The sequence below is a fragment of the Ictidomys tridecemlineatus genome, chromosome 10 (genome assembly GCF_052094955.1).
Source record: "Ictidomys tridecemlineatus isolate mIctTri1 chromosome 10, mIctTri1.hap1, whole genome shotgun sequence".
NCBI classification, from domain to species: domain Eukaryota; kingdom Metazoa; phylum Chordata; class Mammalia; order Rodentia; family Sciuridae; genus Ictidomys; species Ictidomys tridecemlineatus.
Genome location: NC_135486.1, coordinates 80882221 through 80907158, shown reverse-complemented (window position 1 = coordinate 80907158; position 24938 = coordinate 80882221). Strand labels below are relative to the sequence as shown.

The window sequence follows — 24938 nt, the reverse complement described above, 5'->3', positions numbered from 1 at the left end:
AAGGAGAAAATATACACAAAGCACATTGTACGGTTGCTGGCACACAGAAGGCACTCTGTTTATTCCATATTTGGTTTGTGCCTCTATACTAGTTACTGGGCCAAGATACAGCCAACAGGGCCTCAGTTCTCATAGTACTTATAGGCTGGATGAATTAGCATATGGCTCCATAACATCTGCATCTTTTGGTTCTGTTTTGCATGGAAGAGTGTCTCTATGCAACATTAAACAAAATAAAAAGAAATATTGGCAATTTCCTGGAAAACTGATCAAAGGCATAGGCCATTCCTCTCTGTATTATACTTATGGTATGACGAATGCCTCTTGGTTTTCTAGTTCACAGGGTCATCTGTTTGTCTTATTTATCAAAACACTCTGCTCTCATTTACCCTAATTCTCTTACTTCTGTAAGCACTAATTGAGCTCCTGGTCTATACTAGGTGCTCAAAAAGAGAAAAATGAATGAGAAATGCTGTGTATGATGGAAGCCTATTTAAGAAAACACAAGGGAACACCTGATGATGTGGCTGTTGTGACAAGAGAAAGCTCTTGGCTGGAAAGAAAGAGGGGAAAATGGTCAAGTCTTCCTAGGGAAAGCTCACAGAAGGACAAGAGAGGAATGCTGGGAACTGAACTGGGGTGGAGGAGTGGGTGGGATGAAAATATAAAAGTAGGCAGAAAAAAAAAACCCAAGAAGACAGAGAAAGAGCAGCCCCACACTACAGAAAGAAAAAAGAAAGGAAATAAAACAGAGGGGTTAGGGGGAACCTGGGAAGGGATCGTTTCCTGAGGAAGAGAGGAGTCAGGTAACCTAGAGGTCACGGTGGCTACTGTGAACACAGTTTCAGTGGTGTGGTGGGTACAGAAGCCACGTCATAAGAAATGCAGGCCCGAGTGGGAGATGAAGAGTAGAGGTGGCTAGGCTGGGCCACTCCACCTCTAGAAGAAGGAAAAGAGAAAAGAATATAAACAACTAAACATTAGCACCAAGTGATAACCAGTGGTGTATATTCCAGGCAGACAGAGCTCGGGCTAACTGCTCCCTGGCTTTGAAAACTGACTGTCATTTCCTCTCTGCGTGATTGTGAGGTAGTTATTTTACCTCTAGCATCCCAATTCCTTCATCTATACAGTGGGGTTAGTACTAGTTTCTTCTTCACTGAGTCATTGTAAAGATTAAAGATAAAGTGCCTGGTGTAGAGTAAATGTTTATTACTCTATTTCAAAGTACTGTGGAAACACAGTATATGACTTCACCCATTCTGTTAGGTAAGCAGAGGTAGAGAATAATTTATAGAGGGGTCATGGAAGCCAGACCATAATGCATAAGATTTTATTTTTCAAGTAGGGAAAAAAATTTAAAAAGCATATTTGAAAGGTGAGCACAAATGATACAAAGACAAGTGCATGTGAAATCAGAGGGTGACTTGGGTCAATACTCACACCAGGACTTTGGAAAGATCCACTACTAAGATATGAACTCTTGAGGTACCAGTCTATTTTTTATTACTTTTACTTCTTGAAAAATATCAAACATAGATCATGACGACGGACAAAAGCCAGTTATTATTTTTATTGAAGGAAAACTGTATAGTGAAATTCATTATTTGTTTCTGGCTAAGTTTCTGTTTCCAAAATAATTTTCTGGGCTTCATTAATGGCTTCAGGCTTGCATATGGTCCTTGTATATCTAGAGGTGGGATGGTGGCCTTCTGGAGAATTGCTTTAACTGAATTGTGCTTCTGGGTGACTTTGATGGGATTATATTGTTTGCCTGTGTCAGCAGATTGGTTGGAAACAGTCCAGGGCAATTCATCATCACATTTAATGCACAGGTATTGTTTAAAATGGATTTCATTATACTACATAGTGTCTGTTTATGAGGATCCTTAGGAGACAGGCTTCATGGTCTTAATATACATAAAGAACATTTGTGCTTCACTTGACAAAATGGATTGATCTTGTAACATAGATACCAGAGTCTACTGGGTCCTTGCAAAGACTGCTAAAAGCTAAGAGTAAATTTGTAGCTCAAGGTAATCAAGGACTACATATTTCACAAACTGGGCTAATTCCGGCCCTGTTTCTATTCCTGTTCCCTATCCTAATGCAAGTTCTTTTGATATATAATGTGTAACTTTCAAAACTACCTTAAATTCTTTTTGAAGCAGAATAGTAGTACAGGAACGTGAGATCTAGAGTCAGAATGTTTCCTTTCAAATTGCTGTTTCACCACGTACTGACTGTACCTTTGGTAAATGCTAGAGATTGGATCTGGAACATGTTGCATGCTTGGTCACTAACCTGTGGCAATACTGGGAAGTGGTGCAACCTTTCAGAGGTGGGGCCTAGTGGAAAGAAATGAGGTTTTTTGAATAGGACATAGGGACCCAAACCTTTCCCCTCTCTCTTTCCTGGGTGCCACAAGAACAGTTTCCTTAAAAGCTACAGGGCCAAGTGACCATAAATTGAAACCTTCAAAACCATGAGCCAAAATAAACCTTCCCTCCTTATATTTATCTCAGATGTTTGTTACAGTAACACAAAGTTGACTAGCATAGGAAATTACTTAATGACATGAAACCTCAGTTTTCTCATCTGCAAAATGTGTGTAACAGTTTTTACTTCACAGAGTTTTATAGGAGGTAAATCATGTCAAGTACTAAGTACAAGGCCTGGCCCATCGAGGGTATTCAACAAATGCATGCCATTGTAACAAATGTTATTTGATGTTCATATTAATAAAAAATAATTCTTAAGAAATTAAAACAGTTCTGCTTCCTCCTGGTTTAATTGAAATTTACAGACCTTGATATTCATGACAAGGAGCCATTTTCAGGAAATAGATTTTCAAGTGTTAACAACTCAAATCAGGCAAAAGATTATACTTGATAATTAGCATCAGCCATAGATAGTTAAACAGAAATACAGTGCCTTTTCTATTTGTGTCTCTTTTCCTGCACATATAAGCTAGTCTTCTGTCTTTAGTCTGATGGGTCTATTTACATAGTAATTCTAGAAATGTTGGTGAAATGCAGAAGAATTTTCTCTCTTGTGATTTAAATGAAATATTGCACAGATAATTTCAGAAAGGAATTTTCCAGACAGCAAGAAATAGTTCTCAGCAACATGAAACATCAGGAACAATGCTAGATCTAATTCTGCAAGAGCATAGCCATATGCTGAGTGCACTATTTCATTTCTAAGGACATAGATTTAATTTAATTTGACAACCTGGCATCAGAGTTTTCCTCTGGTCTTTCCCCCCCCCCCCCCCGAATAGTCAAGTAATATGAAAATGAAGCATAATAGTAAAAGATTAAATTTGGGAGACTTGACTTGCAGGGCACCAAGGTTATTATGATGCAGTAAATGAACAAAATAAATTAAGGAAAATGCCAATGATACTTGTACAATATAAACACATCTAACACATAGCTAATGAGAATCCTATGTGCACAATGAAATGTCACCATTTTTCTAGCTTTTTTTTTCCCCTAAACCATTTCCATCTATCATATTTGTAAAATCCATGCAGGAATTCTTAATGGTGTTATAGTAAATTATGTAACATTTTTATCGTTACCAAGACAAAAGAGGAATCTTTTGTATTAGCAATGGTGTTTCATTTTCTTCAATGCTAACGAGCCCATTGGAATGTCCCTTTATTTAAAATGGTTAAAGCTAGCAAATTTATTTTAGAGGAATCTGGCTATAAAAGTAGCCCTTCCTAACTTATATCTAAATATTTGAAGATTTTTTTTGTTATTGTATAAGAAAATAATGATGGATTACAATTTAGTGCACAAAAATTAATTTGAAGGTTTATCTTATTCCTATTCCTAATAAATCCATTTATTTGTGTTACATAGCTTATTTTAGCTCTGGTTATGCTGTTTTAAAGATATAATAAATATTTATCTACTTTAATAGCATATGATCATTGATTCTCCATTTAAATTTTATTTGTTGATTCTACATTGTGATAAAAATGTAGGATTCTACATTGTGATAAAAAAAAGTAAGTTATAAATTTGAGGCTCAATGATAATTTCTCTTTTTCTTTGTTTAGTCTTCCTGTATAATTAAAAAACAAAACAAAACACCAATCAACCAAACAACAACAACAACAACAACAACAACAAAAAACAGCCCCAAGGGAGTCTTTGATCATATGTTTCAAATTGTCAGTCTAATGTTGGTCTAGCTTGGTAACTTTATAGACATCAGCTGTCAGGCAATGGGTGTGTATGTCAGGGACATTGATATTCTTATGGCCAGCTAAGTGGTTACCACGTTGCCTTGGGAACACAAGCTCATCCTTGTCCATCATATTTCTCATCTGTTTCTAGGAGACAAGGAATTCCCATTCTTTCAGAATGTTGCTCATTAAACTTCTCAAATGACTTAGGAAACCATGGTCCAGGATGACACACGGAGCAGTCATTAATGTATGTTTAAAATGTCTTTTTTTTTTTTAAAAAAATCTTATTTACTTTTGTACAAGTCAGTGTTATTATTGCAACTTCTGGACAGTAAGACTACATTGTAGAAGGAATCAAAGATTTTCTAAAGTCAGCTGGAGAGTTCAAAATAAAAGTTTAAGTCTAGAACTCTGACCACTTATTTTAGACTTCAAATGTTTTGGCTTTTAGATAATGGCATGAAAAATTCTGTTTTGATTAGAGGACTGACTGTTTCTTTGTCAATTGTCTCAATTGCACTGAAATGAATGCACCTGGGGGGGGGAACCCAATTTTCGTGGGGCATGTATTATTGCCTGATACTTCATATGCATCAATTCAATTTATTCCTTATAGCATCCCTATGAGACAAATATTGCTGTCACCAATTTATAGATTAAGAAAATAAAGCAAAAAGACAGATCCAAAGAGATCTAGGATGAATCCCAAGTTTTTGGTTTAGGTTTGGGATCACTATGCCAAAGGCGGGGAAGGATTGTTAAGGGATTGTGGAATATTTTCAGATTTTACTATGAGTTTCACGTACGTGGTAGCAATGTGTAATGATAAAGAGTGAAAAAAGTTTTCTCGCCCTGGGGGGGATGGCAGCTTGCTCTTTTTCCCAGAGGATTAGTGACTCCATGATTCGAAGGCAATGCACTGTTTTCATCTTAATATAATCTATGATATATTATATAATTAACATTTAACACTTCAAAATAAATGAAGACCCTTCAAAGAAAAAATCCCAAAGTTTCTTCAGGCAGGGTTTTGCTCCTGTTCACTTCTGTCCTTGGGGTACTTGATGACAAGTTGGACAGCTCTGAGGTGCTCCCTTTCACTATGGCGGGATTTCCCTGGCTCACCAGCTCACTTCATGGCACGCTTTCCAAGTATGAGAATTTACTTCGTAGAAAAAGCAACTTTGGAAAATGAATTACTCTCCCTGAGAGGATAGCAGTTCCCATATATATTAAAAAAAAAAAACTCTTTTAGCAATGGTTGGATATAAAAAAGTTTCTGTAGAGCAAAGCCAATTAGCAATGTGGTGGACACTCTCAATGAGAATTTAAAAAATGTTTTGGCACTATGTGCCTGTCAGCAGAAATACCAGAATCTTGAAACTCTCCAGTGTCTTTCTCTGGAAGTGTCCAAGAGAGCTCAAATTGTTTTTTTGATGGTCATTAAAAAATGTCCTGGAATGGTTAGAATTGACACCCTCTGTAGCACCCTGTGGTACCTCTTCTCATAGTTGTGACTGACCCCAGTGTTTGCTTCTGTACCTCTTCATGGCTCCCTATCCTGATGGTAGTCCTCTCTGACGGATGGTGTCCTCCTAGTGTGCAATGCTCCTGTGACATCCAGTACTTCCCCAGCATTGCCCTAGGGGTTGTTTACTATAATTGCTCATTTAACTGTTTGTCTTTTCTACCAGACTATAAGCTCTCTGAAGGCAGGGCCTGTTGCTGTCTTAACCACCTTAAAAAGAAGTTGTTTAAATACATTGGATGAACTCATGATGGAATGGCCCTGACCAGTGCTTTTTCAGAACTGGCAGAGGGCTCTCTTCTCAGCAGAGTTATAGTTCTTCACAAACTTTTAGAAAAATCATTACTGCCCTTCCCACCTTCCAGGAACCCTGGTCAAGTTCCTGTGGGTCTAGGTTACAGAATGTTTGAGAAAGACCAAGCAGTTGCCTCTGCAAAAAGTTAACCAGTACTTAGGTCAGAGTCCAGATGCTTCTGACCCTTACTTTAGGGAAGAATGTGGTTCATCCAAAGCCAGGAATATGACATAGGAGGTGGCTATTGTCCTCCCACCTTATCTGACCGTCTTAGCCCCAGGACTAAACCATCAAATTAAAAAATGGAGATGAAAAACAAGCTCTGGACTCAGATTGCTGAGGTTGAATGCCAGCCCCGTCACTCCTAGAGGGATGACTTTAGGCCAGTTGCTCTGCCTTGAGAAACTTGAGCTGCCTCTGTGAGGTGGAGCTAATTAATACCAGCCTACCTCACATGGCTGTCATAAGAAGTAAAGGAGACAAAAGTATTTAACACCGTGTCTGGTATGTAGCGCATACTATAGATGTGAAATATGCTAGTGTTCTTATAAAAAATTCTAGAACATTCTAATATTATAATTTTATATATGCTGGAACTCCCTGAAAGTGTGCCACATATAGATCCCTCAGTTCATGTATACACACATGCACACACACACACACACACACACACACACAGGGAGAGAGAGAGAGAGAGAGAGAGAGAGAGAGAGAGAGAGAGAGAGAGAGAAAGAGAGAGAGAGGGAGAGTTAATATAATCAAACAAGAAACTAGCTTGCTTATTCTGGAAAATGGGTTAATTGAATCAAGAAAAACAAAGGCATGTGTATATTATGAGTCTCTGACCTAACCGGGGAGGGGTGTGGGGAAACAACAAGAAACACAGCAGAAATAGTAATCTATTCCAAGAAAAAGCAATCTCCCTGGCTGCTGGCCCATTGAACTGTAGCAACCTCTGTCACTGAGGACATTACTCTCTGCCCTCATGTTCTGTCTTAACTGCTGTGGGATACTGAACCTGGGAACTTGTTATTAACTGAAGGAAAACCACAACAGAGTACTCAAGAGGACGAAATTTCATCAGTGTCTTCCAGGGTGACATGGGCTTCTGGGTACTCACCCCTCGAGGTCAAAGTGCCCCAGCTCAAGCTGGGGGAGCCATCTGGAAGAACTAAGGAATTCCTCAAGGAACCCAAGGAATTCTTCAGAAGCATCTGGGCTTTTCTCGGGGGGACAGCAGTCTAGCCAATGCATGGTGAAACCAAGCAAAAGGTTCTGCTGCCCAGTAGTGAAAAGAGCCTCCTTTTTTGCAGGCTTATGAATATCAATGAATCTAAAGGAAAGAGCCAGAATGTGTTGCAAAAGTTCAATTGCAACTTGGCTTCTAAAGCTTGGCCAAAGGAACATGTGAACTCTCGGGTGCTGGGACTGTGCCTGAAGGAGGGATGGGAGAAATCTCTGATCTTTGTTTTTCTGTTTTTCTTACCATTCTTATAAACTAGGCCAACCAGTCTCCCAAAAGTCAAAATGAAGCATGTGCTTCACCTGAACAGAGAAAGAATCCAATGCAAAGAATATACAAGCTGATTCTGCACAAATAAGAACTTAATGAATATTGAAAAGCAACACCATTCTTTTATTCAACAAATATTAACCAGGCACTCACTCTACGTCAGGCTCTGTGCCAGGCCCTGGGAATATGATAGAAAAGAGGAAAGAATTCCTTGGTCACAAGGTGTTGAGAGTGGTAGAGGTGTGGCAGGGAAAAGGTAAGAGGAGAAAGAACAAGAAGGAGCAAAATCTTCCCCTATTGATTTCTTGGCACCTTATGGAAAATTCAATTGACCATTTATGTGTGGGCCTCTTTCTGGACTCTGAATTCAGTTTCATAGATCTGTGTGTCTGTATGGCTTTACGGTATGTCTTAAAAGCAAGTAGTGATTGTTCTCTTTTCCAAAATTGTTTTGGCTATTTTAGGATTCTGTGTTTCTGCATAAATTTCTATAAAACTATCCTTCTTGGATTTTGATTGAGTTTGTGTCGAATCAATAGATCAATTTAGGAGCATTTGTCAAGTGTTTTAGCAATATTCAATATTTGTATTACTAGTTTAAAAAATGTAACCATTGTAGGGTGCATGGTGATGATAGCTCATTGTAGTTTTATTTGCATTTCCCTAATGGTGAATGATATTGAATGTATTTTTATGTGTTGTTTTTGTTTTTGCCATTAGTATAATCTTATTTGGTGAAGTTTCTTTTCAGATCTTTTGCCCATTAACAAAAAAAATAATCATACTGTGTGTATATATGTGACTGCATGACCAATGTGATTCTGCAACCTGTACACTCAGAAAAATGAGAAATTATATCCCATCTGATTCAAATGTATGATATGTCAAGGTCATTGTACTGTCATGTGTAACTAATTAAAACAAATAAAAAAATTAAAAAAAGAAAAAAATCAGGTGATTTGTTCTATTATCAATTTTTAAGAATTTTTTACAAGTTCTTCTTTTACCCATATATTTTTTTGTGCATTATAGTTGCACATAATGGTGGGATTTATTGTCACATATTTATACATGCACACAATATAAAAATACAATTTGGCCAGTTTTACTCCCAGTGTTTATTATTTTTCTTATGGCTCAATAAAACTCCATTCTGTGTATATACCATATTTTCTTTATTCATTTATCTATTGATGGACACTTAATTAGGTTCCATAGTTTGGTTATTGTGGATTGTGCTGCTATAAACATGGGTATGCATGTATCACTATAGCATTGTGCCTTTAATTCTCTAGGACAAACACCGACGAGTGCTATAACTGAGCCATATGGTGGTTTCATGCCTTGCCTTTTGAGGAAGCTCCATACTGATTTCCATGGTGGTTGTACTAATTTACAATCCTACAAACAGTGTAAAAGTTTTCATTTTTTTCATATCCTCTCCAATATTTATTACTGTTTATATTCTTTTTTTTAGAGAAAGAATTTTAATATTTATTTTTAGTTCTCGGTGGACACAACATCTTTGTTGGTATGTGGTGCTGAGGATCGAACCTGGGCTGCACGCATGCCAGGCGAGCTCGCTACCGCTTGAGCCACATCCCAGCCCGACAGTTTATATTCTTGATGGCTGCCATTCAGACTGAAATGGGAAGAAATCTTAGCATAGCTTTGGGTTTTTTTAATATTTATTTTTTAGTTGTAGTTGGACACAGTATCTTTATTTTATTTATTTATTTTTATGTGGTGCTGAGGATCGAACCCAGGGCCTCACATGTGCTAGGAGAACGTTCTACCACTGAGCCACAATCACAGCCCCTTAGTATAGTTTTGATTTGCATTACCATAATTGTTAATAATATTAACATACATTTGGTAGCCATTTGTATTTCTTCTTTTGAGAAGTGTTTGTTGAGTTCCTTTGCTCATTTATTAGTTAGGATATTGGTTCTGTTGGTGTTTTTGAGTTCTTCATATATTCTGGATATTAATACTCTGTCAGAATAGTAGCTAGCAAAGATTTTCTCCCATTCTGTAGGTTCTCTCTTCACATTCCTAATTGTTTCCTTTGTTGTGCAGAAGCTTTTTAATTTGATGCTGTCCCATTTATTAACTCTTGGTCTATTTCCTGAGCTTTAAGGGTCCTATCAAGGAAGTCATTGCTCAAGTCCTTTACCAGATTTATCTTTGCAATTTTTTCCCCCAGCCTGTTTCTTGTCTTTTCCCTTCTCAACTGTATTTTGAGAAACAGAAGTTTTAAATTTTGATATCTGCAAGTTTTTACTTATGGTTTGTGTACTTTGGGTTTTAGGAAATCTTTGCCTAGTCCCAGATCACAAAGATTTTTCCTCTTGTTCTTTTTGTGGAAGTTTTATGGTTTAAGGTTTTCCATTTAGGTTTAGCATACATATTGAGTCAATTTTCTTTGGTAGTGTAAGATAAGAGTTAAGAGTGGCATTCTTTTCTCTTACAAAAATTCAATTTTTTCAGGCCCATTTGCGGGAAAAAGTATCCTTTTGAAATTGTTTTTCTTAAAAACTTCACCACTGAGTCACATCCTCAGCCCTTTTTAGTTTTCATTTTGAGACAGGGTCTCTCTTAGTTGCTTAGGGTCTCTCTAAATTGCCAAGGCTGGCTTTGAACTTGAGATCTTCCTGGCTCAGTCTCCTGAGCTGCTGGGATTACAGGCAAGCATCACTACCCCTGGCTGGAAGGATTTTTAAAAAACCCTTTCCCCTGTTGATTTCTTGGCATCTTATGGAAAATTCAATTGGCCATTTATGTGTGGGCCTGTTTCTGGACTCTGAATTCAGTTTCATAGATCTGTGTCTCTGTATGGCAACACCATATTGTCCTGATTATTTTAGCTTTACAGTATGTTTTAAAAGCAAGTAGTGATTGTTTTTTTTTCCCAAAATTGTTTTGGCTCCTTTAGGATTCTGTATTTCTGTGTAAACTTCTGCAAAAATAGCCTTCTTGGATTTTGATTGAGTTTGTGTTGAATCAATAGATCAATTTACGAGCACTTATCAAGTGTCTTAACAATACTGAGTCAATTGAATTATGAACAATGTATGCCTCACTATTTATTTAGATCTTTAATTTATCTTTGCAAAGTTTTAATGTCTCTTCATTTACATACCATCATGATTTTGTTAAATTTATTTCCAAAGAATGTATACTTTGTGATACCAATGTATATAATACATTTAAAATTTTAATTTCCATTTGTTTGCTACTAGTATAAAGAAATACAATTGATTTTACTATGTTGACTTTATATCCTGTGATCTTGTTAAATTTACTTTTTAGTTATTGTTGCTCTTTTGGTAGACCCCTTAGGATTTTCTATGCAAATAGCCTCATTTCTAGTGTATAATTAGAATTTTATATATTACTTTCCAAACAACTTAAACTTTATTTTTGTTTCTGGCCTTATAACACTAACTAGAAACTACCTTTGAAAAGCATGGTCAAGAGGAGACGTTCTTCTTTTCTTTCCAAGCTTAGGAGGAGATACTTCAGTTTTACATTATGGGATTACCTAGGTTTTTGGTGGATTTCCTTTATGGGGTTGAGAAAGTTTTCTTCTATTTCTAGTTTGCTAAGGGTTTATTTTTAAAATCATAGATGGCTGCTTGAAATTTGTTAAAAACATCTGCACCTTTTCAGACAATTATCTATTTTCTTTTTTGTTTGTTAATTTGGGAGACTACATTTATTAATTCTTACATAGTGAATCAATCTTAGGTTTCTAGGATAAGCCCCACTTGATCATGATGTATTATTTTTACATGAGCTGGATTTGATTTACTAAAGCTGTTAAGGATTCTTGTGTCTGTATTCTTTAGGAATATTGGTCTGTAGCTTTCTAGTCTTTCATATTTATTTTAAAGTTTTTTTATTTGTTCTTTTTACATATACATGAAAGTAGAATATATTTTGACATATTATACATACATGAAGTATAACTTATTCTAATTAGGATCAAATTCTTGCATTCTTGTGGTTGAACATGATGTGAAGTTACTTAAATTTCTTTACTAGTATTAGTTTTGGGGTAAAATCAGCCTCATAAAATAAATTGGAAAACATTTCCTTCTACTGTTTTATAGGATTGGTCTTATTCTTTCCTTAAATATTTGGTAGAATGCATCAGTAAAATCCTCTGGACCTACAGATTTTCTTTGCAGGAAGGTTTACAATCATAATTTTGTTAGATAGGGATATTTAAATTATTTTGTTATGAATGAAAAAGAATGGCTGGTCATTTGTTCTGATCTTTCAAGGAACTTATTAATTCTATATAATTTGATGAACTTATTGGCATACTTTTGTAACATTGCTTTGTTACACCTTTAGTGTGTGTAAAATTGTTCATTCCTGATGCTGGCCACTGTGTCCTCAGCTTTTCTTGTCCAGTTTGGCTAAGAACTTACCAGATCTACTTTTCAAAGAATCAGCTTTTGTTTTTATCCATCTTCTCTCTTTGTTGTGCTTTTATTATTTTATTAATTTCTGGTTAATTCTTTTCTTCCATGTAGTTTGGTTTCTGTTGCTCTTATTTTTCCTAATTTCTTATGGTGGGATCTTAGATAATTGATTTCAAACTTTTCTTTTTTCCAATGTAAGAACGTAAGTTATAAATTTTCCTTTCAGTGCTGTTTTAGATGATCTCCCACTTTTGATAGATGCTGCTTTCATTTTCACTCTGTTCAAAATATTTTCCAATTTTATTTGTGATTTCTTTTTTTGACCAGTGTCATTTATAAGTATGCTGTTTAATTTACAAATTTTGGAGGATTTCTAGATGTCTTCCTATTTTGGGTTTCTAATGAATTTCATTGTCATCAAAGAATATACTTTGTATATTAATCCTTTAAAATTTATCAAGCCTTGTTTTAGAGTCCATTGTGGTTTTATCCTGATAAATGTTCTATGTGTACTTGTGCCTTTTTTAGGTGGAGTTTTTTTTTTCCTGAGTACATTTGTTTAATCTGACACATTACATCAAAACATCACACTGTACACCATTAATAGGTTATTATTTCTACATATTTATGTATCCATTAAAAATAAATTTGATTTAGATTTCAAAAATAAATGTCAAAATTTTATTCTTTGATTTTTAAAAGCCATTTAAGGATTTAAAAAAATGTTTTCAGCTCCCAGATTTAGATCTTTTCCTATAACAAAATGCCTGAGATAATCAACCAAAAAACAGGGAAGGTTTGTTTTGGCTCAGAATTTTGAATGCCTCAGTTCATGGTTGATTAGTCTCATTGCTTTTGGGCTAATGGTGAGGCAGTATATCCTGTCAGGAATGCATAGTAGATTTTAGTCTTAGAGCTGTATTGAAGTCCACAAGTGGACTTGGATTTTAGCTCAGTGGTACAGCACTTGTCTAGCACATGTGAGGCCTTGGGTTCAATCCTCAGCACCTCTTAAAAATAAGTAATTAAAATAAAGGTGTTATGTCCATCTACAACTAAAAATGTATATAAAAAAGTCGACAACTATAATTTTGTCTACTTCTTTTACATTGACTGGTTTTGCTTCATGTATTTTGAAGCTCTGTTGGCATTTTTATGTTTTCTGATGAACTGATCCCTTTATTACTATGAGTATCTGATCTGAAATTTATTTTGTCTAATATTGATATAATCAATTTCCTTCTTTTGGCTTAGAGCTTACATAGCATATATTTATCTATCATTCGTCTGATCTTGGGGGTAATTTTTTGGGAAATTCCTTTTATTGCTCTTTCATTTTTAACCTGTCTATGTCTGTAAAGTCTGTTTCTTGTAGACAGCATATAGTAGGATCTTATTTTGTACCTAATCTGATAATCTGTGTCTTTTAATGTGAGTATTTAGACCACTGACTTTCAATACTATTGTTAACATGGATGACTTTAAATTTACCTTTTTGATAATTATTTTCCTTCTGTACCATCTATTTTTTTGCTTTAGTTTTTTCTTTGTTCCTTTATCCATTTGCATCAATCAAATATTTTTTATGATTCAAGTTTATCTCCACTATTGGTTTACTAGCTTAACCTCTTCTTTTATGATTTTTAAAAATTGTTTACTCTAGATTTTATAATATTTAACTAGTCACAGTCTCTTTTTAACAATATCATATCACTTCACATGACAAGTGAGAACCTTACAGCAATATACTTCCATTTTCTTCCTCTTGTTCTTTGTGCAATTATTGTTACACATATTACTTTTACATATATTATTAACCCTCACACTTTGTTTCCTTTAAATTGTCAAATATCTTTAAAGAGATTAAATAGGAGAAAGAATATTTTTATATATACACACATGTTTACCATTTCTAGGATTCTTTATTCCTTTGTGTGGATTAAAATTTCCATCTGTTATCATTTTCTTTCTGCTTGAAGAGCTTCCTTGAACATTTCTGCAGTTGTGTTAGTGAGGAATATATGTTGTTTTACTCGTAATGTCTCTTTTTCACCTTTTCTTTTGTACAGAATGATTATATTTATAGTGTAGGAGAATGTATGTTTAAAAATGCATCGAGTACTTGCTTTGGCAGCACATATAACAAAACTGGAACGACACAGAGAAGATTGGCACAGGCCCTGTGCAAGGATGACACACGCCTTCAAGAAGAGTTCCACATCTTTGTACTCAAAGCCCTGAAGTGTGCACTTAAAATGCTTAAATATTAAATCTTATGCTATGTATATTTTACCACAATAAAAAATGCACAGAAATTGATTTTAAAACACACATATAAAACTGTTAATATTAGTTTACTCCTAGAAGAAAGAGTTGGAGGTAAAAGGCAACTTTTAGGATTCTTTAATTTTTAAACTTTTAATATGGAAATACACACACACACACACACACACACACACACACACACACACACCATTTAGGGCAAAATTCTCATGAACATTTCCTAAAATTAGGGACATTCTCTATAACCATAGTATATTTACAAATACAATAAACATAATTTAAATTTTGTTAATTAGTTAAAATTGTATGTAAGTTATACAATATGATGTTTTTATGTACATATTCCTTGTGGAATGGCTAAATCAAGCTTTTTAACATAGGTATTACCTTATATACTTATCATTTTTGTGAGATGGGAACACTTAAAATTCACTCTCTTGGAATTTTCAAGTATAAAATGTGTTGTTATTAACTGTAATCAACATAATATACAATAGATCTCTTGAACTTTATGCCTCCTTAACTAAAATTTCAGGTCCTTTGACCAAAATCTCTACTCCATCTAACCTCATAGTTTCTGGTAACCACCATTTTACTCTCTGCTTCTATGAGTTAGACTTTTTTTTTTTAAACACTCCACATGTGACTAAGATTGTGCAGTATTTTTCTTTCTTTCTTTTTTTGTAGACAGCATATAGTAGGATCCTTGTTGTCATTAATGATAGGAATTCCTTCTTTTTTTAAGGACTGAAAATATTCCTTTATGTATTTGAACTATATTTTCTCTATTCTTCCACCTGTCAATAGATGACTTAGGTTGATCCCATGACTTGCTGACTGAATACTGCTGTGGTGAACATAGTCATGCAGGTGTCTCTTCAATACTCTGATTTCATATTCTTTGGGTGGACACCCAGTTTGCTGGCTCATGTGGTACTTGTATGTTTAATTTTTTGAGGAAACTCCATACTGTTTTCCATAATTGCTATAATCCCAGTAATAGTACATGAATCTTTCTTTTTCTCCACATCCTCTTCAACACTTGTGATCTTTCATCTTTTTGATGATGGCTATTCTAACAGATGTGAAGTCATATCTCATTATGGTTTAAATTGCATTTTCTTGATGATTCATGAGGTTGAACTTTTTTTTTTCATATACCTGTTGGTCATCTATATTTCTTTTTTTCTTTTTTTTTTAAATGTCTACTCAAGTTCTTTTTTCACTTTTTAATTGGGTTGTTTTCTTACTATTCAGTTAATTTGAGTTCCTTATGTGTTTTGGACATTAACACCTTTTTGTCTGTATAGTTTATAAATATCTTCCCCCATTCCATAGGTTATTTTTTTTAATCAGTTAATTGCTTACTTTGCTGTGCTTCAAATTACATTTGTTTCCTGCATTTTTGGTCATACCTCACCCTAAAAAATAATTGTCCAGAACAATGTCATGGGCTTTTCTTCCTGTTTTCTTCTAATAAATTTATAGTTTCAGTCCTTACAGTTAGGTTTTTAATCCACTCTGAATTTATTTTTATTTGTATGGGGTGAACTAAAAGACTAATTTCATTCTTCTTACATGTGGATATCTAGTTTTCCCAGCACAAATTATTGAGAAAGCCAACTTTTCCCCATTGTCTGTTCTGGTATCTTTGTGGAAAACCAGTTGACCATAAATGTACTAATTTATTACGGGCTCTCTCTCTTCTATTCTATTGGTTTATGTGTTTGTTTTAATTCTAGTACCATGCTATTTAGATTACTACATATTTGCAGTAGATTTTGAAATCAGGAAGTGTGACATCTCTGTGTTCTTTTTGCTCAAGATCACTTGTGTGTCATTTGTGATTCCATATGAATTTTTGGATGTTTTCTTATCTCTATGAAAAAAAATCATTGGAATTTTGACAGAGATTGCATTGGCTTTGGATAGTATGAACATTTTAACAGTATTGATGCCTTCAGTCCATGAACACAAAATATTTTCCATTTATTTGTGTCTTCAACTTCTTTCATCAATGTTTTACAGTTTTCAGTGCACAGATCTTTCTCCTCCAGGGTTTACTTTATTAGAAAGTATTTTGAGGGTAGATATTGTGAATGGGGTTGTTTTCTTGATTTCTCTTTTGGATTGTTCATTGATAGTGTATAGAAACAATACTGATTTTTGTACAATGATTTTGTATCCTAACTATTGAATTCTTTCATTCTAACATTTTTTTGGTGGAATCTTTAGGATTTTCTACATATAAGATCATATCATCTGCAAATAGAGATCATTTGGATACCTTTAAAAATGGCTTTCACTTGCCTAATTGCTCCAAGACTTTCAGAACAATGTTAAATAGAAGTGGAAAGAGTAGGCATCCTTATCTTAATTCTGATCTTAGAGAAAAAGTTTTAATTTTCCCCTATTGACTATAATAGTATCTATGGGGTTTTCACAAATGGTTTTTAATGTGTAAAGTAAGGCATATGTATATGTACCTTTTATATGTAATTTTTATGAACATGCAAAGATGTTAAATTTTGTCAATTTTTTTTCCACATCTACTGAGATAATCATATGGTTTTCATGCTTCATTCTGTTAATGTGGTAGTTTACATTTATTTATTTGTGTATTTTTAACTATCCTTATATCCCAGGAATAAATCCCACTTGATTGTGGTGAATGATCATTTTAATGTGCTGCTGAATTCAGCTTGTTAATGTTTTGTTGAGAATTTTTTTTCTATGTTCATCAGAGATATAGGTCTTTAATTATAGTTTCTCATAGTGTACTTGTCTGACTTTGGTGTCTGGATAATGCTGGCCTTGTAAAATGAGCTTGGAAGTTTTCTCTCTAAGCTTTTTTGAAAGAGTTCCAGAATTCAGCTTTGAAGACAGCAGGTCCTGGACTTCTCTTTGACAAGAGATGTTTATTGCTGATTCAATTTCCTTGCTCATTATGGATTTGTTTAGATTTTCTATTTCTTCATGATTTCATCTTGGAAGGTTGTACATGTCTAGAAATATATCCACTCCTGGTTTACCCAATTAGTAAATTTATCATTGACAAAATACTTTAATCTACCATTTGTATTTCTATTTTATTGATTGACCTAATGAGAGCCTTTAGTATTTTCCTCTCTTTTGTGCAAAACATAGGTTCTGATTAGAAATTGAATTTAATTTTCATGCTTCTTTAGTCTCATTCATTCTTGAACTTTTCCTTTTTAAAAAATGATTTTGACATGTTTGAAAAATGCATATCCCTCCACCACAACTGTTAAATAGCACTGTAAACTTATTTTGACAGTTTCGTGTCTGTACATGGAACCACACACTATGGATATCCTTGAGTGTGGTCTGGCTTTAGGCTTGAGATGTTTCATTTTTTTGGTGAGCTGTGGTTTGTATATTTTTACCACTGCATAATATTGTAGTGGGTAAAGATAACAGAGTATTCGTTCATTTTCTTGTTGATGAGCCGTTGGGTAGTTTCCTGCACTGGGTTATTAAGACTTTGGTGCTAAGAATGTTCAAGAATATGTCTAGATGTGTGTATATGGAGGGAGATAAGGTAGTTTTATCTACAGCTTTAGTAGATTCTGACAGTTTTCTGATGTGGTTATACCAATTTAAACTCCATCACATGTATATGAATGATCTGAATGCTTCAAAGACCAAAATAATTAAGTACCAGTAGAGCCAGAGCAGAGACTTATAAATCATTGAGAAAACCTTTTTATGGGTCCATATCTGTGATAAATACATCAATAACTATGGAAAATAGGGAGGCTTCTTCTTAAAATAGAATATCAAGTGCAAGTAGTAAATGAGGAAAGAGCACTAGAGTTGGAAAATGGCTATTTGTTAGATGAAAGTAATAAATAAATTCAAGAGATCTATTGTACTTCAGGATGACTATAGTTAATAACAATGTATTGCATAATTGTTGCAAAAGGAGATTTTAAGTGTTTTCATCACAAAAAATTATGTGAGGTAATGCACTTGTTGATTAGCTTGATTTAGTCCTTGCACAATGTAAATATTTCAACACATAGTGTCATACATTTTATTTTTATCATTTAAAAAAGAACAGGAATTGAATAAAATAACAGTTATAAAAAAATTGAGCCTTTTGTTTTGTTGATTTTTCCCTTTGGATAAAGTAGTTCTAGATGTCAGTTATGTCTGGTTGGTTGATGGTGCTGAGTTCTGATACAGAAATCTTGAAATATCCAACTAGAATAGTGGATTTATCTACTTTTCTATTTCCATCAGTTTTGTCTCATGCATTTTGATACTCTGTTGTTAGTTGCATAAATACTAAGAATTGTTAACTCTTCTTGGGGGGTTGACCCATTTATCATTATATAATGCACCTTTTTTTTTTAATAGGAGGTGTCTACTTTTTAAAAATATTTTTAAATTGTATTACAATTTAAAATGTAGATGGAAAATACCTTTATTTTATTTATTTACTTTTATGTGGTGCTGAGGTTCCAGCCTAGTGCCTCACATGTGCTAGGCAAGTGCTCTACCACTAAGCTACCACCTCAGCCCTATAGCGTCCCTCTTCATCCCTGGTGACTTTTCTTACTCTGATAACAGTTCTGTCTGAAATCAACATAGCTATTCTTACTTTCTTTTGATTAATGTTAGCATGAATATCTTCCTTCATCTATTTATTTATTTTAACCTACATGTGTCTTTATATTTACAATAGGGTTCTTGTAGATAAGATATATACAGATTTTTTTTTATCCACTGTGACAACATCTACTAATTGATCCATTTAGACCATTGATTTTCAAAGGATTATTGATATTGTTGATTATTATTTACCATATTTATTACGTTTTTTTAAATTTGTTGAACTTGTTGTTTACTCCTATTACTGTCTACTCCATTTCTGCCTATTTTTGGTTTTAATTGAGTATATGATATGACTGTATGTTCTCTCCTTTCTTAACCATATCAATTATGTTTTTATTATTTCGTGGTCATCCTAGTGTTTGTAATACATAATTATAATTAACTCGAATCCTGTTCACATAACATTAAGCTGCTTTTCTAGTCATGCAAGTAATTACTCCCTGCAGTCTGTTGCATCATTGCTGTGACTCCCTGTGTGCACGCACACACAACTGCATGCACACACACAACTAAACATATTGTTGCCTTCATTGTCTGAAGAAAACTTTAATTTTTTTGCATCAACAAAGAATAAGAAACGTTTTTCTTTTCCTCTCACTTAGTCAATTTCTCTGAGGTTTTTAAAACTTTTCTTCACGTCGATCTGAATTTCTGACATGTTGTTTTCCTTCTCTGTGAAAAACTTCTTTCAACATTCCTAACAAGGCAGGTATATTGGTAACATATTCCCTCAAATTTTGGTTGTGTGAGAAAGTCTTTTATTTCTTCTTTACTTTCGAAGAACAATTTTGCAGGAACAGAATTCTAGGATAGTGAGTTCATTCCTCCCAATACTTTGAATGTATCATTCCACTTTCTGCTTGTATTGTTTCTAAAGTGAAGTCACATGTAATTCTTATTTTCGCTCCTCTATGGGTAAGTTCTTAAATTTTTTTTTTCCTTGGGTTCTATAATTAGCCCTGGGACGAAAAAAAAACAAAAAACGAAGCTTAAAAAAAAACAAAAAAAAGAAAGAAAAACCTGGTAAAGCTCCAGGAGGTGAAGCTCACAAATGTGTGAGACCCCTTTAAAACTTGATTTTACTTGGAGATTTTACTCCAAGTCTTGTTCACACTCAGCATCTAGTGATTCATCAAATACAGGTTAGGATTTCCTGCCTTGGCAATGGTTCTTGGGTAGGTTTCTAATCCTGTGTTTCTGCTCTATTAAGTCATGATTCTTACTATTTGCTAATTTGAGGAGCATCAGTATTCCCTGTGGCCATGCATTGGTTGTGATCTCACTTCTCTCATGGATCTAAGAAGAGTGAATCTTTCAGATTTTTACCTCTTGTTAGGAAGGAACGGCGATTATTATGTATTTATCATAGGGGTGGACTCATAGTTTATAATTTACTACTGTGCTTAATTATTTTGGTGCTCAGTTGCCCTAGGTTTGGCTAGTGAAGCCCTTACTAGTGGGCTCCTTTGTTCTTATGATATGAGATAACCCTAGTCATTTGAGGCACTTAATATCTGGCAGAAAAAGATTACCCAGGCTTTTCTTGTGGGTACATGCTTTAGTCTCAAATTCAATCATTTTTATGAAGTGTCTTGGTTCAGGGAAGTTAATAGGGATCAAGATCTGGTGCAAGATATGCTCATTGCTTCTGGAAAATCTTTTTTTCTTGTACCTTTATGTTGAGAGAACAAGAATTTTTCTACCTATATACATACATACAAATACACGTGGACCTGCATGAATATATACAGATAAATACATATACATGTAAACATATATACTTTAGTGAGTTTATAGAAATTTCTTTTTCAATGTATCTCTGCATTCTTTTTTCTTGTCTTTTTATAATTTATATTTGTGGGTTTTTTTTTTTTCAATTAGAGCTCTGGGTCTCTACAACAACACTTTTACTTATCTTCTCAGTACATCTAAAATAGTTTCAGAGTTGCTTCATCCTTCCCTCTACATAAAACAAGTCTGGGAGGGGGAATTAGAAATTGTTTGTAATTTTGCTCCCTGGCCAATCACCCACCATGAACTGAGGGTACGTAGTCAAATATTCATTGCTAGGATTAGTTCTTTCTTTTCCTGTTTTCCGTATGTGTGATTGTACAATTCATTTGTAACCTAATTGGAATGATTGTTTCCATGTTCTCCCTTTTGTTTCTCTGGTCCCATTCTTATTGCCTTAATTAATCTTTGAGTATAGGAAGGGTCATATTCCTAGAAGAAACACTATACAGAAAGGCATCTTGAAGAGGTGCTATTTTTTCTCCCTCTCTACTGCCACATTCCTCTTACAGGTAACCAACTTCTTGCTTTGCTTATTTCTCACCTTTCCTATGGTTCTTTTTGTAAAGGTAAAAAGATAGTTATGTTTTTCTTTCTGTATGTACTAATGGTAGAGCACCACATGCGCAGTTTTTAAAAACAGCTTTATTCAGGGATAATCTACATAGCATGAAATTTACCCACTTTAAGTGTGTCTTTACACATCTTTTAGTCCCAATATATAGTTGTGAAAGTGTTATGATTTGAATATGGCTTACACTCCCAAAAACTCATGTCGAAATTTGGTTGTCATGGTGGCAGTGTTGGAAGGTGGTGGAACCTTTAAGAGGTGATTCCATCATGAAGAGGGATTCATGTAGTTTTTGCAGGATTGGATTAGTTTTGCAAGAGCAATTGTTGTGCAGTGAGGTTGCTCCTAGTATTTTATCTCTTCTGCAGGCACCCACTTGCCTTCTGCTTCTCTGCTGTGTTATGACGCACCTGAGGCCCTCACCAGATGTGACTGCTCAATCCTGACTTCCAGCCTCCAGAAGTATGAGGTAAACAACTTCATTCCTTTATGAGCTTACCCAACCTCAGGTCTCCTGTTTTAGCAATTAGAAAATGGACTAAGACAGCAACCATTGCAATAATTCAATTTTAGACCACTGCTATAATTCAATAGCTTCTCTCACAAACTATTGGCAGATGGTCCCCAATCTCTAGTCCCAAGGCAGCTGCTGATCTTCATTTTGTCTCATTTTCCCCTTTCTAGACTTTTCATATAAGTGAAATTATACAATAGGCAGTATTTTGTACCCAGCTTTTTACTTAACATAATGTTTTGAGGTGCATTTATATTGTTGTTTGTCTCCATTTTATTGGATAAAACAAAATATTTTCCCATCGTATATTTATACCACCAGTTGTCTATCCTTTCAGCAGCTGATAGATTTTAGATTGTTTCCAGTTTTTTTGTTATCATGAATATTGCTGTATGAACATTTGTTCGAGTGTGTGAGTCTTTGGACAGACCACGTGTATTCTTTGCTTTGGGGTAGATATCTATGAGTAGAATTGCAGGGGCATATGGTAAGTGTATGTTTACTTACACATACAGAAGCTGTCAAACTGTTTTACAAAGTGGCTGTATAGTTTTACACTCCCATGAGCAATGCATTTGTATTATTATATTAAATGTAAGCAAGTTGCTGAAAATTAAGTAAGCCAGATATTGTACTTGATATCTTGATTGTTTTTCACTTAAGTGGTCCTTTTCTTCGTGGGTAGTTGAAAGATAAAATAAGAATATAGAACAAAGGTGACCAAATTAAAAAACCACAGAGACCCAGAAAACTGTTTCCTCTCCCTTAATAGTGAATGGAGACACATAGGGTGACATTATGAAGGGAAGAACTTCTTAGCCTCTTAAAAATAAAGTTTAGCTGCATTATAAATCTGAATTACTACTCTCCAGTGAGATAGTTTATGGAAGGAAGCATCTCTTTTTGATGATAGATATGTGGAAAATTGACAAAGTTAGGATGAGATCATTAATGCCACATTTTGAGAAATTGAGAGAGAATTCAATAATCTAAAGGTTTTTAAGAGGAGAAAATTTAATACAGTTCCTAAGCTGTGCTTTTTGCTTTGAACAAGGTGCTTTGGTGGTTGTAAAAAATCAGCCATAGAAGCAAGAATCAGCTGCTCATTGAGTACTTCCACCCAGAGTGGGACAAACACCAGATCTTTGCACAATCCTCCCAAGTGCAACAAGACAAAGCCTGCCCCTTAAACAGAATTGGACACAACTGTAACTTCTTAAGAACCAACACAGGTTTATGCTGGCCATTTTTTAGGGGATCACCCATATGGTACATTGGGAATCCTGTAGAATTCAAGGTAACCCCAGGATCCATATCAGTAAACAGACTTTCAGTTTATTTGTAAGTTTTTTTTTTTCCCCAATACTGGGGATTGAACCCAGGGCCTCCCACATGCTAAGCAAGGGTTCTACCATTGAACTTCATCCCTGAAGCTCTTTGAAATCAACTTCAGTTACATTTAAAAATAATCAAAGTTTGTCTTAAAAAAAGACCTATTTACATTCCTCTTCAATGTTTACTTCTCTTTGTTTCTGATATTCCTCTAGAATAAATTCTCTGTCCCACATACCCAGCTTATGTATCATTTTGGGAGGCCTGAATGCAGTCAAGATAAATACGAAGCAGTAAAACTCTCTTTGATGAAAGATTCATTTAAAAATATTAAGCTTGTATTATGTGCTTCAGCAAAATGAAGGAATAGTAGGATAGTAAAAGATTTTTCTGATATCCATCCAACTACGTCATGTAGGCGGGTAGATGCTTTCTCATAGGTTCAGCTCTCTTCAGGTTCATGAATTGCTGGGCCCAAAGTTTTTAAAGAATTTTATTTTTTAAGAAAGAGGAAAATTATGCCTGAGAGCTTAGGTTATATTGGGATAAACCAAATAAAATATTTTCTATGTCAGGTATTTATCTCTGTATCTGGTTAACTCTAGCTTTATAGAGATATAAGTAAGTACTGAGTAATTATGAAAGGAGAAAAATTGAAGGATAAGATAATACGTGTCCAGAAGGAATGGTGGATTAGCTGACAAGATGTGCCTAATTATCATGTAGTGCCCATTGTAATTCCCATTCTGTGTGGTTTCCTTATTTCTAGAAATCATTTTCCACTTATATAGGCACTCAGGTGTGCACATGTGCACATGCCACATTGATTTTTATCATGGGTTTCTCTTTTTAAGTTCACAGCTGTGCCATTCCACTGATGGGAGGATATTTGAGAAATGTTAGAACTTCCAGCATGCTTGAGCAGTGTGTGGATTCAGGATCAACGCCAAGCTGTTCACAACACCCTGTGTGCACTCTGGGCTGGCCATATGATGAGTTTTGGCCAAAAGTCCAGTAACACACGCAATATAACAGATGGTGAGAAAACCATGAATGTACACCTGGGATGCTGCTAACTCCCAGTGAATATTTATACTTAAAATACTTTTGACCATTCTATCTCATTCCTGTGGTTACAGAATTTTATTTTGGGGGCAGAAATCTGGCAGTTTGGTTGCCTTTCTCTCTATTTAGTGATGTGTTGGTAAATATTTTAACAACTAGTTCTCTGGGAAATTAAAAAGCATTAATTTACTGGCTTTAAAGCGTTTCCTGATTTCTTTTTTAAAAAATGTTTTTATTAAGTGGGGTGCAGTGGTATATGCCTGTAGTCCCAGTGGCTACGGAGGCTGAGGCAGGAAGATCCCAAGTACAAAGCCAGCCTCAGCAAAAAATGAGGCGTTAAGCAACTCAGTGAGACCCTGTCTCTAAATAAAATACAAAATAGGGCTGGGGATGTGGCTCAGTGGTTGAGTGCCCCTGGATTCAATCCCCAGTACACCCACTAAGGTTTTTTTATTAGTTCATTAGAACTCTACGTACCATAATATCATTTTTAAATTTTTTATTTGTTCTTTTTAGATATACATGGTAGGGGTTCATTTTGACATAATCACCCATGCGGGGAATATAATTTGCTGATTTGTGTGGTGCGAACACTCTCACTGTGGCTGATTTCAAGCCGCCAGTCTGACGTCACTCATTATGGAGTTAGGAAGTTAACATTGTGCAGTATTTCCACTGAATAGATGCAATAAATATAAATAAACTGTAAGCATAAACAATAGACAAAGATGAGAAATAATTCTGGCATGATGAGTTTTCAGTTTTGAC

General features: G+C 34.8%; 1 long non-coding RNA gene and 1 other non-coding gene across 2 annotated transcripts; both read left to right on the top strand.

Moving 5' to 3' along the window:
• The first annotated feature begins 7730 nt into the window (after nt 1-7730).
• On the top strand, nt 7731-24370 carry LOC120887679 (uncharacterized). The gene is made up of 3 exons (XR_013426242.1): nt 7731-7796; nt 21628-21728; nt 23960-24370. It is a non-coding gene; the product is annotated as an uncharacterized LOC120887679 (long non-coding RNA).
• LOC120887772 (U6 spliceosomal RNA) lies at nt 14092-14198 on the top strand. The gene has a single exon (XR_005731098.1). It is a non-coding gene; the product is annotated as a U6 spliceosomal RNA (small nuclear RNA).
• Nucleotides 24371-24938: the final 568 nt, after the last annotated feature.